Source organism: Sarcophilus harrisii, chromosome 2, assembly GCF_902635505.1.
Source record: "Sarcophilus harrisii chromosome 2, mSarHar1.11, whole genome shotgun sequence".
Taxonomy (NCBI): domain Eukaryota; kingdom Metazoa; phylum Chordata; class Mammalia; order Dasyuromorphia; family Dasyuridae; genus Sarcophilus; species Sarcophilus harrisii.
The window spans coordinates 462244971-462264862 of NC_045427.1; positions in this window are offsets into that span (position 1 = coordinate 462244971).

The following is a 19892-nucleotide window of genomic DNA, read 5'->3' on the forward strand; positions in this document are numbered from 1 at the left end:
AATGATGGATAGGTGAACTAGAGAAATAGTTTTCTTTCCCTGGATTTTATGGCAAATCTGCAACAGGATCACAGACCATGGTCTCCTTTAGCTAGTCAATAAGAAGCATTGCCGGGGAAAAGGATGATGCATTATAAAATGCAGTCGATTTAAACCCCATAATAGCCAAAGAAGAGGCACTTGGAGGGTCAAGAGTAGGATGGAGATGAGGACTGGAGATGGGAGGCTTCCAGCCAACCAGGTTTAGCCCTTCCAATCCTCCAAGTAAAGCCTGGGCCTTTCAATAATGACATTTAAAAAGCTGCACAGTGACAGTCTCACAGATTAGTTTGCCAGCCCAGCCCTGCTGGGGCCTTCAGAGAACTCCTGAATAGAGAGAGGAAATATACACCAATTTCCCTGATTATTAATTTTTAGCAAGAAACTGTTGGTAGCTACTTTGTGCCCAGGTTGTTCCATTTTGTAGTCCCTGCTCTGTGGGGATATGCTAGATATTAATATCGTCTTCCTAAGACCAGAACTAGCACTTGAAATCAGTCAATTTAAGAGGTTCTTGTTGCCTGCTGGTCACAAAGGTTTCTGACTTGAGACAAATCCTAGAATGGTAGATTGAGAGCTAGATACTAATCCAGTTTAAAGGATATCTAATCCAATTTCTCCTTTTACAAAGGAAAGTGATCTCCAACGAGTTTAAATGACTTCTAGAGATAGCAAGGTAACAGTAGATATAGCATTGAGTCTGGAGATAGAAATACCCGAATTCAAATCCTTCCTCAGACTTAGTAGTAGCTGTGTGATCCTAGCCAAGTCATTTAAGCTCTATCTGCTTCAGTTTCCATCTCTGTAAAATAGGGATAATAATAGCACCTACCTCCCAGGTTGTAGTGAGGATCAAATACTTAGTACATGGAATATAGTTTAAAAAAATGTTTCTTTCCTTCCTTTCTTCCTTTCCCAAGGTCCCACAGATAATAAGTAACAGAATTCAAATCCAGATCATCTGACTACTTCTGCTTCACGATCTATCTACCATTCCCATTTTATAAAGAAAGAAACTGAGGTATAAGAAAAGCAATTTATAGATGGTACAGTGGATCTAGGCCTGGAGCCAGAAAAATCTGAGTTCAAATTTGGTCTCAGCCCCCAGCTCAGTGAGTCATTAACTTCTGCTTCTTATCTGAAAAAAGGGGAAGATAATAATAGTTCTGAGTGGTTGTGAAGATAAAAGGAGATATGTGTAAAGTATTTACCACAGTGCTTGCAGCATAGTAGGTGCTACATAAATTTTACCAAATATTAATTATTATTGTTGTTATAGATCAAGAGGTAGGTATTATGCAGAGAGAAGTGAGCACATTATGGAGGCAAACTGGGTAATCTTCTGGGGAAAAGTAGAAGACAGGGCACTGATCCTCATTAAATAGTACTTTATGCTTTTCAAAGCTCTATTTTGTCCCTTCTCTTGTCTAAGAGGAAGCCTGACTGTCATAATGGCAGCTACCAGAGCTACATACAGCTACACTTATACACACATATAACCCTCTCTGTGCCTCGAAGCAACCTTTTGAAGCAGGTATTCTTGAAGAAACTGAGGCTGAGAAAATTTAAATGACTTATTCACAGCCACATAGTCAATGTCTGATCTGAATCTAGATCCTTGTGTATGTATCCAAGTCCTAACTTAAATCTACTTCCAGTCTTGATATTATCCACTCACTAGGTAACCAGGTCAACTTACTGAAGGCAAATCTTCAAGATTATATCAAAAATAAGAGATTCTTCTGCATTGGTGGAAGAAACTCCATAAAAGAATGGGGGAGGGGAAACAAAAGGGAGAGGAAAAGGAGGAGGTAAAGAAGGTGGAAGAGGAAAAGAAAAAGAGGAAGAAGGAGAAAGAGAAGGAATAGGAAAGGAAAGGGGAAGAAGGAAAAAGAAGGGAAGGAGAGAGAGGAGGAGAAAAAGGAGAAAGAGGAGGAGAGGAAAGAAGAAGAAGAGGAAAAAGAGAAGAAAAAGGAGGACAGAGAGAAGGAAGAAAAAGAAGAGGAAAAAGAGAACAGGACAGAGGAGGAGGAGGAGGAAGAGAAGGAAAAGGAGATCCCAGATGCAATTTTAGTTCCCTTAACTATCTAAATGACTAATCATAGAAAACCATGATCAGATCAAGACCAGGGATCATATCCCACTCTGAGTAGATACATAAGGCAGATTCAAAAGCTAGGGAATAAGCTTGAGAAAGAACCATTAAAATGGAAGCTCCTTGAGGGCAGGACAGGGTTGTTTCTCTGTTTGCTTCTTCAACAAAATGCCTGTCACAAGAAAGGTGCTTAATGAAGACATAATGGAAATCACAAAATCTCAGTTGTAAGTGACCTTTAGTCCAGGCTAAGCCCCCAAAGCCCTCCAGGAATTTTGAGTAAGGGCTACTCTCTCAGTTTACCCTGACTAATCCCCTAGCTTAGAGATGGGAAGGAACCAGGCAAAGATTTATATTTCCTGTCCCTCTTCCCCCTTCTCCCCGCCCCCCCCCCAGGGCAGACTCCAAAAATGGGCCCAGAAGCAGTGTTTGTTAAGTACTCACAATGTACTGGAGGCAGCTAGTGGGATCAGGGATGGAGCACTAGGCCCGGCCTCAGACACTTACTAGCCGTGTGACTCTGCTCAAGTCACTGACAATGAGGACAGATTCCTCCTTATCAAATGAGCTGGAGCAGGAACTCTGGTATCTCTGCCAAGAAAAAACCCCAATGGGGTCACAAACTGTTGGCCCAGAACACAATGTGCCAGACCCTAGGCCAAGTGCCAGGGATACAAAGAAAGCCAAAACAGTCCCTTGCCTCAAAAAGCTCAGTCTGGGGGGCACCACGTGCACACATCAAGATGGGTACAAGGGCTGATGGGTAGCTTAGAGAGGCTCTGTCACGGGAAGAGGAGGAGGGAGGGATGGAGGAAAGAAGGACTGGGCCAGAGACAGAGAGGTTCTTTGGTCCCAGAGAAAAGGATTCCCAACAGAAACCAGATTTAGATGGGGAAAACAACAGCTATCAGAGCCTCTGATCATTCTGCAGTGGGAGAATACGCCTGACTCATTTTGGGGAACTTAGATCATCCCTTTCTGATGCCTGAGAACTGAACTCTAAGCAGGTCTCAAAAATCAGCAGCCCAGAGACTGAAGCACAATCCCCTCCCCCCCCCCTACATCTGCCCAGGCTGACTGCTTGCTCTCCACTTCCCTTTCCATACCTTGTCAGGGCTCCTGTCAGTACCTGTCAGGAACACCCAAGGCTCAGACTCCAGGAAAATGTTAAAAACCATGTTCAATAGTGAAACAAGACAGAGGCAACCATGTTTAATTCAAAGAGGAGCAACTTGCTGTTAGAGATGAGATGCAGTGGACAATGAGACAGGGGATACCTGTCAGATTCAGTTACAGTAACAAGACAACACTCCTTATAAAAATTCGCAGCAAGGTGAAGATACCTTCAGAAGCAGCCTTCCAACATCTAATCAGGTTAAAAGCAACATTTTGCTAGGAAGAGGCAAGGGAAGGGGGGAGGCAGCCCAATCCATAACCAACAGAACTGACTTTTAAAGGATTAATGAAATCCCATCCCCATTATCACATCAGGAAAAGGAATTCACCCCAGATTCCCCTCTGTCTCTCCTAGGATTGACCAAACACAGCAGCTACAAAAAAAGAAAACCCCTCTTCTATCCTCTTCCTGGATTCTCCAAGGAGAACAAATGCAAGGCAATGGCCCCCAGAAAGTTATAGAATTTTAGCAGGGTTAAGACCTTGGAGACCATCTTCTCCACCCTTCTTTCATTTTATAGGCACTTTAAGGTCACTTCAGAGAAGGGAAGTGATATGTTTCCTACCACATGGATAGTTTCGGAGGTAATTGAGTACAGTGGGACAAGCCTTGGTTCTGGAATCAGAAGATCCAGGTCCAGATCTCACTTTTATGCTTACTGTGTGACCTTGGGTAAGTCAACTCACTTTCCAGGAACTCATCTTCCTCCATGTCTCTGTCCTAAATGATGGAGTTAGGATTAGAGCTCTTCCCACTCTGCCACTCTTACCAAATATCTTTACCAAGAAAACCCCACAGACAGTACAGGCATAGTATAGTACATGGGGTCATGGAGATTTGGACATGACAGAAACAACTGATCAAGAAAAATAATCAAGGGTATGGAAGAAGAGTTTGAGAACCATAATATATGTTTTCCAGCTTGATTTCTTTTCTTAATTCTTTTTCCTTCTTTGAAATTCGATCAGACACTTGATTGTTTTAACTCTGAATCATCTCTTCCAAAGTAAAAGTTATAACTTGAAGAAATAAACACACTGGAAAACTATACAGAGGACAGGTGTCTGGCATCTCAAGGAAAATAACTGTCTCATCTATTGACTTTCATGAGACCTAAAAACTCCATGAATTAACTATTGTTTGGGGGCAAAGCAATAACTATTTTGCCTCAATCTCCAACAGAGAGAAAGTGAAAGAAAAAAGAGACAGGCAAAGAGAAAAAAATAAGAGAAAAGAGTATAGAGAGATAGAAGGGAGAGGGAAAGGGGCAGGGCAAAGAAAAAAAGAAAGAAGCTAAGGAGTTTTGTGTTGTTTTTGTTCTTTTTTTTTCCACCAAGGAATAATGTACTAATATTCAAAATCACTAACTTGGCTTGTTACCATGGTAACAGGCAGCACTAAGTCCTACTGCTAAAATTTCAAGAGCAGATGACATGAAGTATTTATATGTAATTGCATTTTATGGGGAGAAAGAGCTTTTCTTTCATATAAAAAAATGATTGCATCTCAGATGAGATGGGTGCTTAGCTCACCATGTTAGTAGAACAAATGTGACACATTTCCCCACCCCATGCACAGTATCACTAACAAAAAATGGAGAATGTGACTCCTAACAAAACTTTTTAAGGTGATAATTCCCACTCCAAGGAGGGGTGGAATCAATTAAATCAGGTCAAGGCTTTCCCAGGCTCTAGAGATTAATTCCAAAGATCCTCTAAGGAGCAGCCAATCCCCTTACGGATTGTTGGTGAAAGACACATTCTCTTCAAACAAAACCTGCTCCAGTTGCCTTACTTTCTCCCAGGACTTCCTCTTCTTTCCCAAATAAAGATAGTAGCATTTGGAGTTAGAAAGAACCTCAGCTGGAATCTAAATCTCTCATTTTCCAGGATCACAGAGAAGGGGGCGTATCCAAGATCACAAAGGTAGGAAGGAAAGAGCACTAGCTCTGGAATCATAGACCCACCTGATCTTACAGTTCAAAATAAAATTCAAGGAGGTTAAATTACTTGGTCCATCTTACACTGGCTTTGAGTTCAAATCTTGTCTCTGATGTTTGTTACATACATACAGGGAATAAAGGGCTAGCCTCATACCCAGATTTTCCAACTCCAAATCTTTCAATATTTCTACTACAGGCTCCGTTGCCTGAAACTGGCATAAAGTATCATCTTCTCCTTCAAAAACATAACTCAAAGCTCTCCCATTCTTCATCACAAACAGAGCTAGCTCTATACTAATTTTCACTTCAATTTTGTTTTGGAGATTTGGAGTTTTTTTAATGTTTTGTTTTGGTTTGGTTTTGTCTTTTTTAATGAAACAAAAAATATTATTGAGCACAGAGCTGTGTCTGTGTCTATGTGCATCAACCTTTATAAGGTACTGTGAAGCTGTAAACAAGTACAAGGAAGATAGTTTCAACCTTCAAAGAGCTTTCGATCTTTTCCATGTGTGTTCCACTTCTATGGGAATATTCCAAGCCCAAGTACAACCCTCACATCCAACATTTTTTTCATCTTCACAAAGAGCCCAGAAAAACACTCTGCCATCTTTAAAGGCTATTGACTGATTCCAGATAAACAGATCTTCAGCTGCCCAATAATTGCTCTTCAAAGCTTCTTTTTCTCTTGCATCAGTCCTCAGGTCCAATAAAAAGAGAAGTGTTCAATAAATATAGAAATAAAGTTCTGTGGACTTGGAGGACAATTTGGGGTTTTAAATGAGAATGCAATAACCCCTAGAGAGGTTATTAAAGGAATGAAAAAGGAAGGATGAAAATACTAAAGCTAAATCTGAGTTTACATAAAGAAAGTTCTCCTTTCTGTGATGTATTTTACTGTGTACTGTTGAGGTTATACTTACATCAGTCATTTTTTGAAATGACTTTACATGTAGAATCTTGGGTTGTTTTTTTTTAAGAGTTGTAAGGGCCCTTAGAAATTAGCTAGTTCAGCCCTTTTGTCTTATAAATTGGGAAACCAAGGTCCAAAGAATGGAAGAGATTTATCTAAGAGCAGGCAGGTAGTAAATAGGAGAACCAAGATTTTAATATAAATTTTTGACTTTTCTAATAGCCTTTGCATTGCCTCATTGGACAATTAGAAGATTCCTCTCCTTTCCTTGAACCCAACTTTCTATCTTGTAGAAAATATGTGCCAACTTAAATTATGGTAAAACACAAGTTATCCATATTTGCTCTGTAACATACCTGCAAAGAATATCAATACTGAGGAGAAAAATCCTAGGAAAAGTATCTCATATGATTCCCTCATTTTACAGATCAGAAAATGAAGGTCAAAAAAAAAAAGAGAGAGAGAAATGATGGGGTTTGTCTAGGGTCACACAGGTAGGTAGTGGTGAAATTAGAACCAAAATCCTGCCCTTCTCAAAACCAGTCAAGGACATTTTCCTCTATATTATCTGGCCGTTAGGAATAGAGGTAAGGAAGGAAGCACTAAAATTGCTTTTAGGGCATGGAGAAAAACATAGCACCCAAAGTAACTAGATCTCAAAAAAAAATGAAGTTAATAAAAATTGTCTTTTCATTTCTTCCATTTATTGGCACTCTTCTTCCTCATATCCCTAAAATCATACCACATAAGGTAACACTATGCTCTCCCCAACCTGTCTTTGCCTACACAGTTCTCTAGGCCAGAAATACTCTCCACCTCTCAGTTGAATTCATATCTGTCCTTTAATATCCAACTTAAATAGTAACTTCTCTATGAAACTTTCCTTAATTCTTTCTCTTCTGCCTTCCCGATTTGTAATGATATTCTGCCTGACCACAAAACACTTAGAATGTTAATGAATCCTTCCATAATAGTGTGGGCAGCTAGATATCAGGCCTGGAATCAGGAAGACTCATTTTCCTGAGTTCAAATCTGGCTTCAGACACTTTCTAACTTATGAACCTGGGCAAATCATTTCATTTTATTTGTCTCAGTTTCCTTCTCTGTTAAAAAAAAAAAAAAGAGCTGGAGAAGGGAACAGCAAACCATTTCAGTATCTTGGCCAGAAACAAGCCCAAATGGGATCATAAAGAATTGGACATGACTGAACAGCAACCATCATAATGGTGTACACTATAGTTCTCCATATTTGTCTTATCAATCAGTAAGTATTTATTAAATATCTACCAAGTACTAAGCACTCTGCTAAAAGTTGGAATTACAAAGATAAAAATTAAATAATCCTTGTCTTCAAAGAATGACATTCTCTCAGGAGAAACAGCCTGTATGGGATCAGAATAGGTACTAAACCTATAGTTTCATTAGTATAGGGAACTCCTGGGTAAAGAGGTTCATTTTATCATTGTAGATATAAATAAACTATAGTCTTGGAAGTCATCTAGGATCATGGAGAGGTTAAGTGATTTGCCCAGAATCTCATAGTCATGTATATGCCAAAGACAGAACTTAAAATCCACGTCTTCTTGGTTCCATAGGCAATTTTCTATGCACTAAAACTATGTTTGTTCCATATAACAAAAACAAGGTACATTTACGTAGAGACACCAGCAGTCCAGATGATTATTTGTACCATAAGAGCAAAGACCTTTTGTCTTATCTGAATTTTGTCTCTTGCTCAGGGTATAAGACAGTGTTCACTTTAATTTCATTCTGCACAAATTAAGCAAATTAATAAATGTTTGTTGAAAAAAATTAAATATTTGTAAAACCAATCTTCAACGTGGAAATGAAGGGAAAACATTGTTCAGGGGGAAGAGAACTTAATTTAGAATGTGAAGGAGTCAAATTCCTTTTTTGTTATTGTGTGATATTGGGCCAGTCACTTAATTTCTGAAGGTTCCCATGTAGAATGAGGAGATTTATGGAAAATACTATCCACAGCTAGAGAAAGAATTAATGGAGTCTGGATGCAGATCTAGCATATTATTTTCACTTTTGTGTTTGTATGTGTTTTCCTTTTGGTCTGTTTCTTCTTTCACAACATAACCAATATGAAAATATGTTTTACATGATTGCACACATATAACCTATACCAAATTGCTTATTGTTTTAAGGAATGGAGAGGGAAAGAAGAGAGGGAAAAACATTCGGATCTCAAATTTTTCTAACAAATGTTAAAAAATTGTCTTTACCTGTAATTGGAAAAAATAAAATACTCTTTTTAAAAAATGATTAGGTTGGACTAGGTCCTCTGAGCTCTGAGGTCCCTTACCAGCTCTAAGTCCTGTGAGTTTATATAGTCACTTTTAGTCAATTGTAGCTCCTGTCACTTCACCTTTTGGACAGGTCATAAGGGTGGGCTTGTCTTCCAGAAAGGAATTAAATAACTCCCTTTCCCCATCTTTTCTTCCTACCCTCGCTAAGCCTAGATCCCACTCACAGTTCCTTCTGCATCTGCCGCCTCTGATAGACAGCCCACTAGAGCCTGCTGAGGCCCTCTCACTGCCTCTGGCTTAATTACATCTCCCGGCTGATCCAGAAACTTTCTCAGGCTGACTGTCTCCCTTATCAGAAGCACGAAGGTTCTTCACGGTCTGTTGGACTGCTCAGAACGCATTCTCCATCTTGTTAGCCAAATCGTGTCTCACTTCCGCTGATAAACAAAGGCAACATGCTTTGATTAAAGACTTCCCTCTTTTGAGGGGCAGAGCAGGCTGCCTTCCCTTGATTAAAATGTTTGCCAGCTGCTTCCCATTCTGGTCTAAAACTGGCCTGTCCCTTCAGGAGAGTTAGCACTTCCTTTCCTAGATAATTATTTCTATTAAAATCTATTTTTTGTGATCAATATGCAATTTTCCTTCAAACTATTTACCCATTTCTGCTACTTCCATCATCTTGGCTTTTATTTTTTGGTTTTTGCTGCTTCTGATCTTAGCAGCTATTAGAATTAGGTTGGGGGAAAAGATCATTTTGTATCTTTGGAGTTTTCTTCATAATGGATTAACATTGTTTCTCCACACACACAAAAATAAGAAATATCCTGGAGTTATTTTATTTATCATCAGCAGTGTGTGAAAGGAAGGGAATTTTTTGGTGGAGTTTTTTTTTCTTTTCTTCTCTTTTAATTCTCCTTTGTGAAAATTCACACACTGGTGATAACCTGGCATGATGACTTTGAGGATGAGCTGAATAGTTTGTGGCAAGAATACTGTGCAGGGGAAAAAAAGAAGCTTTCTAAGTACAAAGTGTTGTTAATATTATTACGGGATCTTCAGCAGCAGGGAGGGGTCATGAGCAATTCTCAATCTGGCTCACCCATTCTCATCTGAGCCCCATAGTCTTGGAGGCATTTGTGTACAGGTGAGTTTTGCTTACGCCATGAAGGATGTGTCCACCTTTTAGCTAGCAAGGCTTTCCCTTGGACAGATCAGAACCCAGACTTGACCATATTGCCACTGCTCCTTTCATCCAGCCCTGAGGGATCTCCTCCACCATCATCTGGCCCATCTTCTAACATACCACCCGTCTTGTCACTGCTATCAGGGGAACACTTTTAAGAAGGGAAAATTATTAAACCCATTTCCTTGTTCCAGAGCTGCTCTTACACAGATGTCCTACATAGGGTCTTAGTAATAACTAGGATTTGTATAGGGCTTTAAGGTTTGCTAAAAAGTTTTCTGTGTGTCATTTCATTGGATACTCACAACAACCCTCTGAGATAGGTGCTATTATTTCTATTTTATAGAAGAGGAAACTGGACCTGGAAGAGACTAAATGACTTGCCTAAGATTACACAGCTAGTAACTGTCTGAGGGATTTGAACTCAGGTCTTCCTAACTCCAAGTCCAGTAATCTATGCACTAAATGATTAGTTGTTATCCTTCCTTTAACCAGTCATATAGTGGATAGCCTGCTGGGTTTAGACTCAGAAGACCCAAATTCAGATTCCTCAAACAGTATATATACCCACACACACACACACACACACACACACACACACACACTATAGTCTATAGACTAGCTTCCATTTAACCTTTAAAGCAACTCCCAAGTTCCTAAATTAATGGACAGACCCTTATGGAGAATAAACAGGGAATGGGGGGTGGGGAGGGAGGGAAGGCTGGCATCAAGTATAAGATTTGGAGGAAGAGATAGGTTCAAATCTCACTTCTGACACTTAATAGCTGTATGACTCTAAGCAAACTATGTAACTCTCTGAGCCTTAGTTTTCTTATTCACAAAATGGGGATAAAACAGCACTGTTATCATAGGATTGTTGGAAGGATCAAATGAGATAATAAATGTACATGAGGTGCTTTGCAATCCTTAAAGCAATATATAAATGTCAACTATTATCCCAAACCCTTTGAAGTTTAATAAATGAGTTCACTGACTGAATATATTAAATCTCCAATTCTTTTAGCAAACTGAAATATTGGGGAGATTGGGGAGGGGAAGGGAGAAAAGAAGGGGGGAAGAACAGCCTAATGCTCATATTCTAAAACACCAGTCAATGATTAAGTCCCACTACCTCCAAACCTTCACAACGATATTCTTCAGGATGAAATAGAAACTTCCCAACCTGATGTTGAAAAGCTTTTTCAACCTGATTCCAACCTACCTTCAAAATCTTATCTGCTTCTATCCCCTTTCACAGATTCCACTTATTACAGCCAAATACAACCTGTATATACAAATATTTAGGAGTATATTCATCCTCCAAACACATGATTTTTGTCCAACCATCATATCTCTGTATGACGTCCCTTCTTCAGCCCCCATACAGGCTTAAGTTCTTTCCCTTCTTCAAGGATGGAAGACTCAAGTTTCATCCCTCCTAGGAAGCCTCCCCAAACTTAATGTTCTTTTACTCCTCTCAATTCATCAAGCACTTCTGCCTATGAAATATAGCTTATGTTACAAATGATGTTGCTTATGTTTTTTAAATTTCTGCCCTGTTTCCCTAACTACATTGTAATTTAATTCAGTTTTCAATTCAACATTTTTAAACTTTCTATACATAAAGTATAGTAAACATCCTTAAAAACTCCAATTTTCATTTTGTCTTTGCATACCCAGTGTCCAGTACAAGCCTAACACGTAGTAATTATTTAATAAAAAAATTACTAAATGGAAGGCTGAGAGTTAATACAGACAGGAAAATTGAAGTTCAAATCTCTCCTAGGACTAGTGATACTGAGCAGATCCCAATCTCTAAGCCTCAGTTTTCTTATCTATAAAATGGGAAATAACGATAGTATCTAATAATAGGTTTTCTGTAAGGACCAATTTTTTTTAAATTACATAAAGTAATTTCCAAACCCTAAAGCTATATAAATGCTAGCCATTATTGTTGAATACCTCTAAAAAAATTTATACACCATAAGATGCTCAATAATTTCCTGTTTCTATTCATGATGAGAGGTCAGGAATATTATTTCCATATGAAAAAACACATCAGAGGCCTCTGTTCAAGAAAGTCAAGAGTTAAAAACTGGACCCTAGTTCAGGAGCCTAATTAGTGGGGAAGGAAGCATAGCATGGTGGAACAGCAAAAGCAAGGATCTTGGAAGAGCAGTTCCAACTCTGCTACTTACCAACTGTATGACCTTGAGCAATCTCCAGTCTCTAGGCCTCAGTTGCCTCATGGGTAAAATGGGCTCATCCATCATTGGAGAATGGTCTCCTCCCAGTTTCCTCCCAGCTCTGAGATTTTGTCATTAATCATGACAAATTTTTTTTGTCTGTTTTAAGTCATGTCTGAGATTCATGTCTTTGGAGAGACCTTTGAAATCCCCTCTCCCCTCCCCATTATCGATTATCTCAAGTGAACCTCTTTTACATCATAAGAGAATGAAGCTGGATTGTTTTCTAATTCTTCAGATCCATTTGGCTTCCTTTCTTCTATCACAAGGCAGTTTATTGCTTCATCTTCAAGTACAGTTTCTGTACTTCTCTGGCCTCTGAGCATCTTGTCAGTTATCTAAGGCTATCTATCTTGTTAAATAAGGCCCAATTTTTCTTCCTTGCCTTCTAAATGACAGAACACTACCTGAAATTACATTGTTCGATGCCTCTAGAGCGTCAACAAATGGAGCCATTGTATTTAACTGCATTTTCATAAAATGAGGCTCCCTCTCCCAGATGTCAGCCTTGGCCTCTTGCTATATTCTGTTTCATCTTCTATTCTTTCAGAAGTTTGGTCCTTGCCTATGAGGCCTTTCCTCTCATCCCTGGACATCAAAAATCAGTCAGAAAGTTCTATCTAATGTTGCCGGTATGTTAATATTTTTAAATGGTCTCATTCTTATTCCTGTTGTGGCAAAACAAACTTCCAGTCTCTGCTGCTCCCTGTCTTCTTTAATATAATCTGCCTTGCCTTTCCTCTATCTCTATGGCTATCAAGTTTCTGTCCTATCCCATAATTAAAATTTACTGCATTCTAAATTTTGTCATCTGGACCATTCCATATGATCAAGAAATGCACAAACTCAAAATTGTTTTCCTTCTAAATTGCTGTAAAATTGTGACTTATGGCAATTAGAGGCAAGCTTCAATTACCCAAATGCACTAGGGAAACATGACAAAATTCTGAATAAGTTAAGGAAGCATAAAAAGAAAAGAGTAGGGCATCAAGAGAATGACCAGATTTAAGACCATGTTTCCTTTATGTGAAATCTGTTTCATAATGAAGTGATATTCAAGAAGAGTATTTGAGAAAACCATTTTCCCAACTAAGTTACAAAAGAAGGTAATTTAACTTGTTTTTCATGAATAACGCCTCACTTTGAGAAGATTTTCACCTCAATGACTCTACTGTAAATCTATGCCATATTCTTTCATCTATTATACTTTGAATATGTTAACACCATCTTCCACCACCAGAGAAATGATTTTCATTGATTCATTCATGAACAGCTAAATTATCACTGATACTCATTCTATTTCAAGAGAACTAAAGAAAAGTCCCTGGTATAGGGGGCAGACTTCCTTTGTGTGGCAGGCTTATTGGAGAACAAGGACAAAAAGAAGATAGGATGGGTGATTGTTAGAGAATATGCCCATAACTGTAAGATCACAGGCTGACTGAAATATCAAAGTATCATTCAGCAAATATCTCCCAGGTGCCTACTATGGTTTCATACTCTCCAAGCTCAGAGATAAGACTCCCAAGAGCTGATAGAACCAAATGAAAATGTAATTGGGAAATATTTGACAAAATAAATAAAAATGAAACACAACATAGATAATGTTATTCTGTAGTTTTCGAAGTCAATAGGGCAGAAACAAGAATCTGTTTCTGTTTAATATCATTGCCTTAAAGGAATTTATAATGTCCTTCAAATAATTTAAAAATGAACACAAATAAACATGTCCCACTCACCCTTGAACTTTTTTTCATAATTAATCAAAAACAAATTAGAAGCTGTCATTTGCCCAGAATACAATGAGCTCTGAGGTCAGTTAATAACAATAGTTTGCGTTTATACAGTGCTTTACAAATGTTATTTCATTTCATCCATAACAATCTTGTGAGGTAGATGTTACTATTGTTATATTCATTTTTCAAATAAGGGAACTGAGTTTAAGTGACTTGCTCAGGGCCTCACAAAGAGTGACTATCTGAGGAAAGATTTGAATTCAGGTCTTCCTGACTCAAGTTCAACAGTTTATGTCACCTGGTTGCAAATGAAGCAACATCAGCAGGTAAAACAAGCTTATTGCCCCCCATACAAGTTGATCAATCTTTAACCTACCTACTAGAAATTGAGACGATTTACCTGGTGCAAAGGAGTGCATTCAGTCATGTATCTGTCAACCTCTCTCCTTCATTCTGGTTGTGCCTCCAGTGGAACAGCACTGAAGAAAACAGAAGGACACACGCACTCACACCTTAAATCAACATAAGAGAGTTCTACTTACAGATATTGTTGCTATACAGACTGTGAAACCTTCTGCTACTACTTAGAGAAAGTGTTAATGCTATCCAAATAAGTCCAGTAAGATAGCGAGAAAGTAGTGAGAATCCTGTGCCATCCTATGTCAGAAGATGTACAGGGATGGTGTTCTAACTAAATAAATAAATAAATTCAATAATTTAATAAATTCAATTGTACCATGAATTGTAAGAAATTTATCATTTCCATCACATTTGGATAGAGAAGCCCTACTGAGGTTTCTATGGTATACCTAGATCAGAAAAAGTTTTAAAAAAATTTTAGTTTGAGAACTACTGCCCCACTCTATGAATATGAAATATTGGGTTCTAGCAGCAACTTGCTGTGTAACTGAATAAATCATGTTCATCAATCAATCAATGATCATTTGTTAAATGCTTACTAATAGATACTCTCTAGGTCTCAATTTCCCTAACTATAAAACAAATGAGTTGAGTTTAAGGTTCTTCACTAAGGATCTTTTTCTTCAAATAAAAACAAGCCTTGTTTTACAAGCATGTTGTTTGTTGTGAAGAAACGGCTTTGTAAACCAGTTTTTCTCCCAATTCTCTGAGTGTAGAGTGGAGAATTCGTCTTTCCATTTAACAAGTAACAGGTACACAAGGAGCAAGCCAAAGCATGTCTCTTTTAGTTTTTTTAAGTGTTTAATCAACTGTAAACACCAGTTATCTGCTTCCAGGTTCCCAATGGCATCTCCATTATCCCTAAAATAATAATGACAAATTGGTAAGACTCGGAGGATGGCTGGAATGTGAAGCCAACTATTAAAAACTTCAACAAGAGGTGGCAGCAGGTACGTGCATACAAGAGGCAGCATGTATGGCAAAGGGGACAGAGCACTGGACCTGGAGTCAGGGTGTTCTAATCTCACCTCAAAGGCTATGTGATCATGGGCAAGTCATTAAATTTTCTGTTGCCTCAATTTCTTCATCTGTAAAATGGGAGTTCTGGCAATTAGAGGCAAGCTTCAGTTACTTATATGTATATGTATATATTTCCAGAGCAAACTCAATGTATTTGGAGTAGAGAACCTGCAACAGAATCACTGGATTCAGAGTTGCACAGGATTTCAGGGATCGTAGTCCAGTTTCCTCATTTTCCACATAAAGTAATCTCTGACCTTGTTGTGCCCAAGTGCCCTCCTTTTCCCTTGTCCAACTGCCATTGTTCCATCTTCTGAACCAGATCTCCAAAGGCTTTGCCCAAAGGGGTCCTGAACTCCCTGCAGTCCTTCCCTTCAGCCCAGCTATTTTGGGCCCTTTTTGATGCCCTACATCACCTTCCACACTCCTTCTTCTCCTTACTCAAAGACCTGGAAATGAAATCAATACAACCACTGCTTTGGGGAAAGGGGGAATCAGAAGATGGCTCTCTTGTTCCCCTGACCATCCCTGTGGTTTCTCAGATCAAAACATCCTTTTCAGGCCACTTCTTCACATCTTCCTCCTCGCATGAAAATGTGTAAGCTTTTCAAAGGCAGAGGCAGACTTCAAGTTAAAATCCTGCCTCTGACAAATATAATCTGCGTGACCCTGGACAAATCAGTTAACATCTCTCTTTAATCTTCACTATCTTCATCTGTAAGATATAGAGAATAATAGCACTTGACTCCCAGGGTTGTGGAGAAATCCTAAGAACTTTGCAACCTTAAAATACTATATAGATTTTAACTACTCTTATTATTGTTATTATTTTGTTTGTATGCCCAGGCATTTGACGCACTAATAAATTAATAAATGATGTTGTATTCATTCATTCATTTATGAACCTCGGGCCAGGTTATCTCAATCAGTTGACAAGTCTTGTCAATTCTACCTTCCTCTCAAACTCATTACTAATAGCCAGCATTTATATTAGCACCTACTCTTTGGCAAGCACGATGCTAAGTACTTTGCAAGTACTATTTTATACCCTCACAACAACCCTGAGATGTAGGTCCTATTATGAGTTCCCTTTCCAGATGAAGAAACTGAGGCTGCAGATAGTAAGTGGCCAAGATAATACAGTAGTAACTCTGTAAGGTGGGATTTGAATTCAGGGCTTCCTGACTCCGGGTCCAGCTGCTGTATCTACCATTCCCATCTTTCTGCACAAACTGATTTCACCCAAGTTCAAACCCTCATCCTCTCTTACCAGGACTACCGAAATATCCTCCTGATGGCTCACCAGGTGCTCCCCCTCTAAATCACACTCTGAAATCACAAGTCTGGTCTGCCTGATATTTAAGGGCCCCCACCATCTGACTTCGATTTTCCATTCCAGAACTTTATATTATTTTCCTTAACACTCAGCATACTCCAGCAAGAGTGACCTGCTACGTGAGCTAAAAACCTACCATTCCCTGACCTATAATTTGCATCTTTGCCTTGGCAGCTCCCAGCGCCTGTCCTACTCGGCCTTCCTCACTCTGCCTTTGAGAAGCCTTAGGGCACCACTAATTGCAGGGAAGGCACCACTCCTGTGTACAAATCCCTTCTGGACCTTCCCAGCCAGCGCTTTGTCCCCTCCTCAAATTGTCTTCTTTTTATTTGTCTATGTATGTTATATGTTCCCTTCACCTTATGCCCATCCCAGTAAGGTGCTCAGGAGGCAGGGGTTGTTTTATATATGTCTCCAGATCCGGTGCAATCCGATGCTGTGCATAGAACAGTAATATATAATAAATATCTGTTAAATTCAATAGTTATATAATAAATATCTGTTAAAGTCAATGTCTTCACCAAGTCATTGAGTGCAATGGAAGCCCTTCTAGATGTTTCTTTCAGCTCCAAAATTCTAGAATCCCACGGCTTCCCATCAACTCTTAGGTCCCCCTATATCTCTTCCTCCTCAGACTTAATTCGCCCTGTAAATAAATGTGGTCGCTTTAGCTTCTGCATCCACATTTCTGATTCCACTTGCCCTCTCTAATGTGGCTGAGTCGCATCTGGACCCTCAGTGCTAGAATGACCCTGAATTCACCACCATCTCCCAATCCTCTTAACAAAAGAGGAATCTCTTCACCTTTTGCCACTCTCCTTCCTTCCTCTGCACCCCACCCTTCAATTTGTTTCTCATTATTAACCAAAGACAAGCAGGAAAGCAGCTTCCAGTGTAAACAGAATAAATCAAAATGATGCTAACTTCCCTCACTAATGTCCTCCATCAATCATGGATGACTTGAGCTTTTTAAACAGAAAGATTAGGAGAGAGCACAGTAAAATCCTTAAACTGTTACTGCTTTCCCAACTCTGTTACATTAAGGTGTTGAAATTGATTTGTCATTAAAAAGAGAAATACAAGTACTTTATATGCCTAGAGGGAGGGAAAAAAATCAATGAAAGAGTATGGAATTGGGGGTGGAGGAGGATGAAGAAGGGAAGGGGAGCAAATTCTTTATTGATTCGGAAGAAAAATGCAATAAGGAGAGTCAAAACAACTTCATTTAACGCCTCACTTAACCACTGTACAGGACAAGGTGACCAAACCTGACATCCATACAAAATCAAATGATCTGAACCAACACTGTAGATGTTAATCCTCAATAGGGTTTGTACCACTTGGGTGATGGACTCCTTCATTAGTTCTGCCTCTGCTCTTCTAAGTCTCAGAATTGCAGTTAGGCTGTTTTACTGAAAACCTGAAATACAAAATGGAAGTGGAGAAGAAGTGGGGGAAGAAGAAAAGGAATAAGTGGAGAACTAGAATTCCTCCAGTTCAAAGGGACTGGATGAAAAACAGTGGTGCTAGAAGGCCAGAGGATTTTCAAAGAAGATAACTAAAGCACTAGATAATTAAAATCCTACTAATTCAGGATTCAATAATCTTTGCATCAATTAATAAGAGTTTGTTGAGCAAATGAACAAAGCAAAAAAGATTACAGAGGAACTGTTTAGACAATTTATCTATTTGCATATTTATCCATTTGCATACAAATAATTAATGAACTAACTATAAATACCTTTTTTTAAAGCAGGTCCAATTTAGCAATGCCCAGGAGGCTGTTAATTTTATGTAAAAAAGCAAATATGCATCTCTTTTAAAAATATTTCATATTTGAATCTTATCACTAATTCAAACTGATCTTCCCCCACATCCTCAATTAGAACAACTAAGAGATGTTTGACTGTACAAAAAAATGCCCTTTTAAGTGATATTTAGAATTATTCTGATGCTGTTTTTCTGCTTTTTATCCTACAATGGAAAGAACATTGAATTTGGAATCAGAAGATACTAGTTCGAAGCTCAGGTCCAGTACTTCGCACTGTTGTACTTGAATGAATCCGTCACCTTCTCTGATTCTCCCTATTTTTAACTGTAAAATAAAAGCACTGTCCATCAATTGGGGAATGACTGAATACGTTATGGTATATGAAAGCACTAGAATATTGTTGTTCTATAAAAAATGATGAAGAAATTGATTTTAGAAAGGCCTGTAAAGATTTACACGATTTGATGCTAAGCAAAACAAGCAGAACCAGGAATACATTGTACACAGTAACAGCAAGACTGTGCAATGATCAATTATGAAAGAGTTTTCATAGTTCAGTTCTTTTCAGCAGTTCAGTGATCCAAAGCAATCCCAATAAACTTTGGATAGAAAACGTCATCTACATCCAGGAGAGAGAACTATGGATTCTGAACGTAAATCAACACATACTATGTTCACTTTTTTTCCTTTTTATTCTATTTTTTTCTTTTCTCATGGTTTTTCCTTTCTGTTCTAATTTTCTTTCTCAACGAGATTCATAAAGAAATGTGTATAAAAAATGAATGTACATGTACAACCAGAAAAAAACAATAAAAAAATAAACAAAAGCATTAGATTGAATGATCTCTAAATTCAATTCCAGCTTTAGAAGTCTTTGAATTTCTATTAACTATTGATTGACATTTAAAGGGAAAATATGTTAACAAATTTAGGGCAGCCCAGAATTATAAATGTTGCTTCCAGGAACATCCTCAAATATGGAAGAAACTGTCTATTGTTAATTATCATTATTATTGTTAATTATTATTAATCATAGCAATGATTCTATGGATTCTATAAAACTTAGAGAATTATTTTCCACAATGTCACAAGATGATTAGCTTATTCCATTTTCCAAAAATAATCTAGATAAATAAATATTAGAAATGATTAACCACCAAGAAATGCCAAGTCAGTGATATGACAAGGAATTAAACTTAGCTGTTTTATACAGAGTTCTTAAGTTACTTATATGTGAGTTCTTTATCTGGGGACTTCATTAACACCCTCAAAGAACCTATCACAGAAAGAAGCACAAAGTAGGTATCCAACAAATATACAAGCAGCTAGTTGACACGGAATAGTAAACTTGAGTCTTGAAGATCCAAGTTCAAATATGGCCTTAACCACTTACAAGCTGTATGACCTTGATCAAGTCATTGAGCCTCAATTTCTTCTTCAGTAAAATTTGAGATGATAATAATAAAACCTACTTCTTGTGGTTGTTGAAAGGATCAATCATGATAATCTGCCTATTTCTCTTGATCAAAATTGTTCAAAAGCTGGCTTCCTGATGTGAAATTCAAGAATAATTGTGCAATTCAATTGCAGATTTGTATATGATAGACACTAACAATGGGTCATCTCCAACTAAGTGCTCATCAGATAAGTAAACAAACCATTAGTTCATTTCTTTGAAGTCTAGCAAGGGATAATTTATGAATTTGTTAATTGCTGTTTCCTACTAAGAACTTTAGCTGGC